This window comes from Petaurus breviceps, unplaced genomic scaffold (assembly GCF_028583685.1).
Source record: "Petaurus breviceps papuanus isolate PSGF00001 unplaced genomic scaffold, PetGlider_PUasm1.0 118, whole genome shotgun sequence".
Lineage (NCBI taxonomy): Eukaryota > Metazoa > Chordata > Mammalia > Diprotodontia > Petauridae > Petaurus > Petaurus breviceps.
In genome coordinates, this window is record NW_027185616.1 from 11957549 (window position 1) to 11969986 (window position 12438).

The following is a 12438-nucleotide window of genomic DNA, read 5'->3' on the forward strand; positions in this document are numbered from 1 at the left end:
AAAATGAAGCAATTCCTACCTCATAGAGGAAATTTCTTATATGACTCTTACTATAATTATATTCTTAGTTGGCCCAGAGCCTGGCTATAGGAACAATTGTTTCCTGTAGACAGGCATCATGGTGTAGTAGTTAAAGAACAAACGTCAATATCACAATAACCTGGGTTCAAGTGTTACTCTAATACATACTGACTGGGTGACTTTTGGGGAAGGCCTCATGTAGAAGGTGGCTTTGAACTGAGTCTTAAAATATGTCAAGAATTCTAAGAGGCAGAGGTGATTGTGAGGGCCCAATTGAGATTAGATGGCACAAGTCTGTCCTGGACTCAGTCAATATGGTTCCATGATTTCCTCCAATCAGTGGGAGCAAAGGAGGCAGAAAGCAGGAATAACCCAATATCAGGGTTTGGCAAGGAGTGATTATCAGCAAAGCAAATCATTTAAAAATAGAAGATGGTGTAGAGTTGAGCTGGTTCACCAAAGGGTCAAAATTGGAAAAGGAGATGGGTGGCTTGGTGGCGCAGTGAATAGAGTGCCAGCCCTGTAGTCAGGAGGACCTGAGTTCAAATCTAGCCTCAGACACTTAACACAAAAACTATCTCTGTGACTTTGGGCAAGTCACTTAACCCTAGCTGCCCTCCAAAAAGCAAAAAAAAATTGGAAAAGGAGGAGTATGTAGAGAGAGCAGAGGTATTAAATGAGAGATGAAGTGGTAGACATATTGGATGGGATGGCAAGGATGAAGAATAGGACCAGGAGAAATAAGGCATAGAGAGAGATATGATGACAAAATGCTATAACAAGATTATATATATATATATATATATATATATATATATATATATTATTAGATCATCATAGCATAAATATGGAAGAGAGGATCTTAACCTTAGTCCATGAACTTGCGCTTTTAATATTTTGATAACCATATTTTAATATAACTGGTTTCCTCTGTGATACTATGTACATTATTTTCAACACTTAAAAACATTATTCTGAAAAGGGATTGGACTTCACCAGACTGTCTAAGGGGTCTGTGACACAAAAAAAGGTTAAGACCCTATGCTATGAAATAATTAGGGCAGATATTCTTGTTTCTTGTTTACAGATTTAAAAAAAAAAGACACCGAACCACTAGGCTTTGCAGAAGGTCACATAAGCAAGTCAAAGACAGAGTTTGTCCTATGTTCTTTTCCATTGCCCCATCCTGATGAAGGGATCAAAAGGAAGACAAGGGAGCTTAAACCTATAGAGATCTCAGAGAAGCAAAAAGAAATCATCTTTGTCCACAGCATTTATCTGTGCTTCCCAATTGTCCTAGGTCTGGATACAGACTAGTCCCTTCCCTCTATGAGTCACCTTACCGGCCGCAAGCAATGACAACAAATGAGTGGGCTTCTTCAGCCCAGCCTGGACTTCCCAAACATTTCCTCCAAAAAGTTCACTATAACCCCCACCTAGGGTCACATTCCACTTAGTAACTCTGAAAGGTTAAAGGTCCTTTAGAAGCCTTTCCACCTGCTTAGCCTTTCCCATTTCACCATCAACCTTCAATTTCCCTCATTCTGCAGAGATGTATTACATAACTCTGGATGGTAGAATAGTCATAAGAAATATCTCCTTGCCTAACATCATCCTGTTATTATTTTGACATCTGTGTAGGCTGTGGAATGATTCTTTTAATGCTGTGTGTGAGGCATATTTATATCTCCTCCTGTAGCACACAGCATATGCAAATCCTTCTGAAACCTGCCCTAGTAGGTTACACTTCTACCCGTATCTAGCATGATGTGAGGCCAGGGATGTGCAGCCCTGGTGTTTACTCTGTTTACTGCAGGTTAACTCTGCAGACACTGGGTTAAGACGGGACCCGACATTGCTGCACAGCAACTAATCTTCTTTTCCAGTAAAAATAGAGGTAATTATTGACGCTTAATTGCTTTCTCCTTTGTTTCCATTATATATACCCAACCACTTCATGAAAATGGCATTCGAAAGGAAGAAGACATTTTTTTCCCTTTGCATGGCAGCCTAATAAGCATTTAGTTCAATTCTGGCCAATTCAACAATCATTTATTGTGAGCCTACTATGTATGGGCAAGTTACTAAGGGAGATGAAAATGTAAGGAAGAGATGACCTGGGGGATCTTATCATCCAGCAAGGGAGAATAAATGTGGTACAAGTAAAGTAAAAAAAGAGAATGGAATAAGTATCCCAGCAGAGGTAAGGATGTGAGAATTCAGAGGATGGAAAAGCCATATCATATTGGAAAAAGAGCAAGGAAAAAAGAAGCCTACTTGGAAAATGTGGTGCTGGGGGGCTGGACCTTGAAGGATGGATAGAATTTCAAAAGATAAGAACAGGAGTTGGCAAATACTAAACAAACTGAACAGCACAGAAGATGGGATATCAGAAGGGATATTCCAAGAATAAAGAGAAATCCAGCTGGACTAGAGCAAAGGCTACATGTAGGGGACTGGTGAAAGATAAAGCTGGAAAAGGAACAATGATCACAGTTCTATGAGTATTAGACAGCAGGGGATAGGGAGCCATGGATAGTTTTTGAACAAGAGGATAAAATAAGAGTATTGCTTTTGAAACCGTAATCTGGCAGTGGGCCAGATTGGGATGATGGTGCAGGAGGTGAGAATTGGAATGGATTATAGCGTGGTAGGAAAACAAGAGAAGGATTAAAAATACGGAGTTGGAATCTATAGGTTTTTGACACATGAATGGATGTAAGGTCCAGGAGAGGGGGAAGGGAATAAATATTTATATAGTGCTTATTATGTGCCATAATTGGCAAAGTGCTAAGCACTTAAATATATATATATATATATATATTCATCTCATTTGATTCTCACAACAATCCTGTGAAGTAGGTACCATTATGATTCCCATTTTAAATTAGGGAAACTAAAGCAAATAGAGGTGAGGTGACTTACCCAAGGTCACACACCTAGGAAGTTTCCAAAGCCAGATTTTATTTCAGGATTTTCTGACTCTAAGCCTAGTGCTCTATCTACTGCACCACCAGCTTCCTCTGGGAGAAGGAAGAAGAAATGGTCAAAAATCACTCCAGGATTTCAGACCTGAACAACTGGGAGAATGATGGTGTTATTAAAAAGGGAGGGAGAGAGGGAAAAAGAAGGAGGAGGAGAGAAGAAGAACAAGAAGAAGAACAACAAGAAGAAGGAGGAGGAGGAGGAGGAGGAGGGAAGGAGAGAGGAGGGGGAGAGAGATAGGGAGAGAAAGAGACAGAGAAAGATTTGAAGTCAGGAGAAAGAACTGGTTGGGAAAAAAAATGATGAGTTCAGAAGAGAATCTGGCAAAGGAGAAAGAGGAGTAGCCAAAGAGGAAGTATGAGTGCAGTATCATACAAGCTAAGAGTCAAAAGTTTCAGGGAGATAACCAACAGTTTCAAATGCTAGAGAGTTCAAGAAAAATACAGGCTAAAATAAAGTGACTAGGAAGAATAATGAGATTTAAAGCAATTGAAAATGAATGGGGAGGAAGTGATGGACAATAATTATTCTTTGAAAAACTGCTGATAAAGGGAAGGAGAAATAGAAAACCAATAATGAGATTGAAAAGGAAAGGTGGTTTTGTGTATGTTGTTGGTGTTTTGTTTGTTTTTGTTCTTTAAGGATAGCATTTAGGCAGAAAGGAAAAAGTCAGAAAGGGAAAGGTTCATGAGAAATCAAATAATTGATGAAGATTCTAAAAGCAGCAGAACCGAATGACATCAAGAGCAAAGAAGAAGGGATTAGCTTTGGCAAGAAGTGGGGACTTTTCTTTCTTAGTGACCAGAGCCAGAGCCAAAAAGGAAGTATAAACATACAGAAATTTCAAAGTAGAAAGGAAGAAAGTTCAAGGAACTCACTTTAGATGAACATGCCAGGAGCTGGCTGAAGTGGAGAGGCGATAAATATCACTGTAGTTGGAAAGGTCAAGGAACCATGAAGGATCCCCAATATGGTCTCCTGGAGATCAACAAGCAAACAAGGACAAGAAAAGGATTCTACAAACAGATGGTATGAACTTTTTAAAAAGGAAAAATTGTTGAGAGAGACAGAACAATAACCTGGGAGCAGCAGAGTGAAACAAGGAATATGCTCTTTCATCATGGTCTCATAAACCACGAGAATGGAGAACTAAATAACCTTCATTTGTCCCAGGTGAAAACCAGGTTTCAATTAATTTGAGGTAGTGAAAGTTAATCTAAAAGAAAATAATAGTAATAATTCTTTATGTTTTTAGAGTGTTTTATAGTTGACAAAGCACTTTAGCAGATTTATCTCATCTGATCTCCACAACAACCCCCTATGTTAGTGGAGCCAGAATTAACATCCCCCAAAGGTCACATGCTGAGTAAGCAGTGAATTTGGGACTCAAGCCCAGGTCTTCTGACTCCTAATCCATTGTTCCTTCCATTATAGCATGCCGCCTTCTGCCTTCTAGCTAATCTGTCACAACACAATCAAGTACCAAATGGTTTTTGGCTGCTTAGCTCAGCTGATTAGAATACAACATTATTAAATGAGGACCAGGTTTCAGATTTGATTTGGGGAGCTGGGATGGGAGTGGTGCTGGTTAATCTGGTTCTAGCTAAAGACTAGACCTCAAACAGTGGCCAAGAGTTTTACAAATTGAGGCCACTGACCTCAAGAGAACCTGTCAAGGACATGTGGGCTGTATCTCCGTTGATGTATAAACTACTTGTAGAACCAACCATGAAACTATCCCACTGATGGACAAGAATTGTCTTTGTTTATAAAGGACAAAATATCATTAAATCCAAGCATATTCTTATACTACATAAAAGGAAAGCACTTATTAATCACTTACTATGTTCCAGGCACTGTGCTAAGAGCTTTATAAATATTATCTCAGTGTATCTTCATAGCAACATTGGGAGGTAGGTGCTTTTATTATCCCCATTTTACAGATGAGGAAATAGAACTTAAGTGACTTGTATATAGTTAAAAAGTATCTCAAGCAGGATTTGAACTTAGGTCTTCCTGACTCCTGAGTTCTATCCACTGATCCACCTTGCTACCAACACTTTTCTTTAAAAAGTCTGCACTTGGAATATTACAACTAAAGAAACATCATAATCCTTGTTTACTGGTGATAAAGATATGAGTTAAAGGTGAAGAAATTTAGGCTTAAACTCGAAGTGTTGCCACTTAACACAGAAAATTTCTTGGAGGGAGAGAGGTTCACAACCATATGCTTATGCCACAATAAGCATGTTCCAACACTATTTTGAATGCAGTTTGTCAGACATGAGCCCTAATTTAGTATAAGCAAAATTGAGCATGCAAAGCTTTATGCTCAGAAAGTATCTGAGAATGCCAGTGGTTGATGTCATCATTCTGAGTTCCTATCTAAACAGGTGAAAGTCCATTTGAATGAGCTGTTAGCCCCATCGTTACCCCATGTTACCCCCAATCTTTGCCCCTTGCTTGGGAGTGGGAGCCTCCTAAGGTTATTTCTCTTAAATCAGCAGGGATACAGGGGAAAGCTCACTAGGTAGGGAAGAGAGGAGGGATCAAGACTGTATATGATATAAAATCAAAAGGCATCAATTTAAAAAAAGCTTTGTAAGAGCCAACAAGGAATATAATTTTACTTTTTATCAACTTTTGGTTTCCTCAGAACCAGATCAGATTCCAAAGAATCTGGAAATGAATCAATATTCAAAAATATCAGCTATGCAGTCATGAATGTTGGTTCACCAATCTATCCTAAGATTTCACCACCACCACCCCAGCCCCTGCCTCCTGTGAGTGAACTGGAATGTCCTTGGTCCCTATATAGACTAATTCCTAGAGCTTTTGATGGGAGCAGGAGGATATAGGATGGGAAGCAGCTCCTCATCTAAAGGCTTCCTTAGCAAACTGATCTCTCCCTATCTTCTCCACTCCTTTGCAGTAGCTTGGAATGCTACTGTTCCTCAAATCCACCTCTTGGAATTCCAAATTTGCTACAAGAGTCAGCTCAAGCTCCATGTTCTTAATAAGAATAAGAATCATAATCACAATAATAATAATAATAATAATAATAGCTAATGTTTATATGGTGCTTTAAGGTTAGCAAAACACTTTACATTTATTATTCCCCATATACTAGTATACTGTCCTCCAAAATTATGGTATATATGTACATTGCTACTTCTCCATTCCAATATAATTATTTTCCTGAGGGCAGGGATTGTTTTAATTTTTTTTCTTGTATCCTCAGCACTTGGTCAGTCAGTTAATAAAGATCAAGTACCTACCATGTGCCGGGCTCTGTGCGGAAGTGCTGGGAATGCAAATATGAAAAAGAAAGACAGATTCTACCATCAAAAGGAAATTACAATTCAATGAATGAAGAGAAAGAAAAAGTTGAAAAAGAAAAGAAAGCTGAAAATGGGGTGGGGTGGGTGGAGAGAGAAAAGACACCTGGTAGAAAAGCATGATAAAGTCCAGAGGAGTGCAGCCAAGTGGGAAATAAAGATGGCCAACCTGGGCACCCTCCTTAAACAGAGGTTATGGGAAGAAGTCTCCACTCTCCAAACAGAGAGAAGGGGACCAGTAACAGAGTATATTGATGAGGTATGAGTTCCAGGACTAAAGTGGATTGTCTGGCACACAGTAGGTACTTAATAAGTGTTTGTAGATTGATGAATTTAATCGACAAGTGGAATTTAGACTAATTTACAGACTGGATCATCTGTATGTGTGACTCTCCAAACTTAATCCACTGTGCTATTTGAAGACAACCCAACCCTTGGGTCATTCATTATATGTATTGGTTCTTAGAATTTGTTTCCATCTCTCACTTCCTACTGTTGAGAGAGGAGAGCTTTAAGTCCTTCTCCTCATCAGAGTATGATTTTGAGCAATTAAAAAATAATTGTCCAGGCAATACCCACGTGGCCTGAAAGACTTACTATTTCTCTACAACAGCCCAGCATTACAGAATTTCAAGTCATCTAGTATGAGCTTTTCATTTTTACAATGAGGTAAAGTGAGTTTCCTTGGGGTAACAGAGCAGTGGAAGTCAAGCCTAAGAGCTGGATCTTTGGCCACCTATCCAGGTACTCTTCCACCTGTGCTCATAGACTCAGAATGAAAAAGAACCATAAAGAACATGTCCAGTTCAACTTCTTCATTTCAAAGATCAGATAGCTGAGGGCCAAAGAGTTTGCATGTCTTGCTCAAAGAACAATGGTTAACTAATATCAGAGTTGGGATTAGAATTCAACTCTCCTGACTCCTTCCCAGCTGTCTTCATGTGACACAGCTGCATTTGCTCCCTTCCCAATGATTGGATCAGATTCATTCTTTTATCTTGTTGGTTCTATTTTTCATATAAAGCACTTCCTCACTCTGTTTTCTTCTATCAAAGTGATTAGGTGCTATTTGATTATAAGTTTCTTGAAGGCAAGGACAAGATATGTCTTGTTCATTTTTAAATTTACCGTACCTTGGGATAAAAATACTATGCCTTGAATGTAATTGGTGCTTAAGCAATAGGTAAGCTGAAAAGATCAATGTTGGGAAAGGCTTACAAGTCAACCTCCTTCAAATCAGCCTCTTTGGTCAAAGTCTGCATTACTCAGTATGCCTCCTTTTTGTATGCAAAGTAATTCATGGAAGTGATAGACTTCAGTTATTAATTAACCTGTGCACAAACATTGAGATATTTGAGTTTAATGTAATGTGAAAAACAAAGGTCTCCTGTAAGTTCTCCCAAAATCCAGTACTGCCATTAAAATAAGCAAGACCCAGGACACCACCATTGTGTTAGTGTTTTGATTTTTTTGAAAAATGAAACTTCTGTAATGACAGATCTGGCACACTGATCTCCAATTTACCCTCATTGCCTAAAGCATCATTATTTGTGCTTCCCAGGAGCAACTCCCTGACAACCAAAACTTTTAGACTCTAAATCAAAAGGGAAAATGGAGCTCTCTGCTCAGCATGGGTAAGGGGAGAAAGTCAAATGCAACATGGCATCCTTTGGAATTTGGTTATTTACATTTGACAAGTCCAACTGATTTAGCAGCTCCTGACTGAGCATGGATTAGGATTTCAAAGCAAGCTTTGGTCAAAAGAAAAATAATTAAACTTTGAAGGACTTTCCTACAACAGCAATTCAAGTTGCCTTCTCCTTCATGGAATAATATGACCCCCTCAGCCATGATCCATTTAATAGTGACATTTAAATATCTTAGGCTACAATTGGACTTTGTGGGCGGTGTGTTTAGTTATATTCTTTGTGCACTAGGGGAAAACTGTTAGTGCTGGGCCAGGTTGTCTACTAGAGAAACAAAAGATTTCAATTTCAATGCTATGTTGCTTGCTAGCTATAAGATCTTGGGTAAGTCATTTAACTGAACAGAATCTATTGCCACATCTGTAGAATAAGAAGTTTAAATGGGACTCTAACATCCATTCCAACTCTAAATTCTATGAGATTTAATTTAAAGTCCATCTCCTAAGAGTTTCACTAGATCCAAGGAAGAAGGATGAGGTAAAGAGGCACTCCTATCAAGGCAGAGATGTGTGCCCCTCCCTTCTCACCAGATGACCACCCCGAATTCAATCTAATGTGTAATAGATTAATAGATTGAGGAAACTCTAAGAGTAGCCCCCTTCCTGCAAAAGATAATACTGTAGCCCAGGTAGAGGCTATACCTCTGAAGGAGGTATCTGTAAAAAATGGAAGCTGATGACTTAAAACTATAAGCTTTGCAGAGACAAGCTTAGACAAATACTCATCTCTTCTGACAAACTCCATGTGTTGCCTCAATCTAGTAACATAAGTACAGCTAGGTAGTGTAGTGGACAGAGCTCCAGTCCTGGAGTCAGAAGACTCATCGTCCTGAGTTCAAATCTGGCCTCAAGACAACTTATTAGCTGTGTGACCCTGGGTAAGTCACTTAACCCTGTTTGCCTCGGTTTCCTCATCTATAAAATGAGCTGGAGAAGGAAATGGCAAACCACTCCCTATCTTTGCCAAGAAAACCCCAAATAGGATCACACAGAATTAGACACAACTGAAAAATGACTAAATGATAGTAATGATGCTTAATCTCTACTCCTACAACTGTTTGCTGCTTTGCTCAACCTTCTAAATCCCTACAGAGAAAAAAATATCCTGGTATTTGATCTAGTCTGGCTTTCTGGTTTACTTTGCTCAGCTCCCAATTCCAGCCCGCCCCCTTCTAGACAAAAATTGCTTTTCCCCCAACTTCAATGTTTCTTTAAGCACCAGCACACATCAGATTTGCCTATTGGACTGAGATTTCAAAAGGAGTCGTCTATAACCCAGGAATAAACCATTCAGACTTCCTCAAGCTGACAACATTGCTACCTTTCTATTTCCCTAACTTAGCTATTCTCTCCTCTTGCAGCAAAAATATCAACCGCCACCAGCAGGACTAAACAATCATACCAAATATTGAAATGAGTAAGAAGAAGAAATAAGGCCACCTGATGCTGTCAGCCAGCCTCCTCACTTGGGGCGGTGTGAGTGTGAGCAGGCGACTAGCACACCACTAGAGCATACAGGCAACAGGGCAGCAAATCATTCTGACAATCCCTCTCCCTGGAAAATAGGGAGTATGCTTTGGAAATCTATGTTGCAAAATGATAAGCAAATCGGGGCAAAGTAGTCCAGCCCAAGGGAAGATGGAATGATTTACAATTGCTAGTCTCTAGTCCCTGCCTTGGGAGCCCAGGGCCATTCCCATGGAGTCTAGCCCCTCCACCCCCAATGGCAAATCATTACCCATCAGCACTTCCTAAAACATAATTTTTTTTCAAGGACAGTCATGAAGAGGAAAAGAAATAACAAAAAAGCCCTAAAAGGGCTATGTAAAAAACATACAGGTACAGTTTCCACAAGCTCTGCCTCAGTGGATCTTATGTGCTGATTATACTTTTAGGAGGCTCGGGCCTTCTTACCACCAGCTGGTCACCTCCTTCTCCTCTACCAGATGCCTTTCAGAATAATAATAGCTTACATTTCCATGCCTCTTTAAGGTTTATCAATTTTTTTCCTAATGACCACCCTGTGAGATAAGTAGGAACGTATTATTTCCTCATTTTACAAATGAGGAAATTGAGATACAGAGAGATTAAACAATTTTAAACAAATCTCACAGCTAATAGATATCAGAGCGCAGAATTAAATGCAGGTACCCTATGTCCAGTACTCTCCATAATACACACACCACATTGTCACTGTCTGTGCTTAGGAGCAGGACCAAGAACAATCATTCCAATTCACGTTATCCTAAGAACAGCTCGGTTTACAGGGGTTAAATATATGGGTGGACTTGGGGTACAAATCCTTATTCCACAAACTTCACATCTCACCACAAACCTGTTGGCTGGCTGAGATAAATAAAGGCCATATCTTTTCCTCTTGTTTAGAGGCAATTGATAATGCAATGTATAGAGCGCAGAAGACCTGCATTCAGATTTGACTTCCAGCACTTCCTAGCTGTGTGACCCTGAGCAAGTCACTTAACTTGTGTCTGCCTCAGGTTTCCTCAGATATAAAATGGGGATGATAATAGCACCTATCTTATTGGATTCTTATAAGGATCAAATGAGACAATATTTGTAAAGTACTTAGTATAGTGTTTGGCAGAGACCAGGTCAGAGATGGGGAACTTGAAGCCTCAAGGCCATATGTGGCCCTCTGAATCTTCAAGTTTGACTGAATCTAAACTTCCAAACTCTTAATAAAAGGATTTGTTCTATAAAACTTGGAATCAGTCAAAAGGCCGCACCCAAGGACCTGGAAGGCCACATGAGGCCTGGATGCCACAGGTTCCTCACCCTTGTACTAGGTGCTTTATAAATCCTTCCTTCCTTCCTTCTTTGTTGATCATTTCTTTTGGAATCCTGATTGCTACTGGGGGTTAAACAGGAGCTAAAAAGGAGGCAGAATAATGTAACAGGTAAAATACTAGATTGGAGTGAGAAATACCTGAGTTTAAATCCCACTTAAGACATTTACTATGGGCAGCTAGGTGGCACAGTGGAAAAGAGTGCCAGGACTGGGATCAGGAAGACTCATCTTCCTGAATGCAAATCTGGCCTCAGACACTAGCTATATGACCCTGGACAAGTCATGTAACCCTGTTGGCCTCAGTTTCCTCATTTGTAAAATGAGCTAGAGGATGGAAATGCTAAACCACACCAGTATCTTTGCCAAGAAAACCCCAAATGAGATGATGAAGAGTCAGACACAACTGAAATGACTGAACAATCACAACAAAGACATTTACTACCAGTATGACTCTAAGCTCATCACTTAACCTTCTGATCCTCAGTTTCCTCATCTATAAAATGGGGGATTAGGATACATGACTTCTAAAGGTACATTTAGCTATAAATCTACAATCCTATGAAAACATTTAAGACCGGCCTGTATTGGGGTGGCTAGGTGGTCCAGTAAGTAGAGCACCGGTCCTGGAGTCAAGAGGACCTGAGTTCAAATCTGGCCTCAGACACTCAACACAAAAACTAGCCTGTGACCTTGGGCAAGTCACTTAACCCCAATTGCCCTTCAAAAAAAAAAAAAGACTGGCCTGTACTCTCCCATCCTCCTCTTTTCTAATAAGATTTTCAATCAAAGCACTGGTCACTAACCAACTGAAGCTGAGAGTTGGGAGCAGGAGATGATACATTGGGGCAACATGGCCCAGAAATGAGCCCAGTATCCCAATCTTCTTGTTGAAGGAAAGAAACCCTTCCCCTTAAGAATGAGGGTGCCAAGTATCTGAACCATAGAGAGAAGGTACCATCAGAGGGAAGGGAAGAGCTCAAAAAGGGGGAGGGGCTGAGAACACTAAAGACAAATATGACTTATTTCACAATTTTACTGAGAGCAAATGATGTTTGGGTGGGGGGAAAGGGGGTGGCTATTAAAGACTTTCTATTAGTATTTAAATTTATGATTACTTATACTGTGCAGAGTTCCTGAAAATTCTAGGACAGGAAGGTGATTTTTAAATGCAATAAAAATAAATGAATCGATGAAAAGAATATGAAAAAAATTTATTAAGGACCTACTATGTGCAAAGCACTGGGAAAACAACACAAGATCATAGAGCTTTCAAAGATCTCACATAATAATAAATGGAGATAACATATATAAACAATGTAATAAATCCATGTGTAAATATATAATAGCAGAAGAGTTTCACCAAGAGGCCCCAGTTAGCTACAAGTCCCAAGGTTTACTAATCCCCCATCTGTTGGTTCAATCCCCATGGGAGAAGCAAATACCAAAAATCTATCTTCCATTATTTCACCTGTATCCTAGCAGAGAAAGGGATGATATCCCACATGCTTCATAAAGGATGAAAGTCCCTACACATTTATGAGGACGTGGAACTCTTGGGAATGAGCTCTACAGCATAGGTT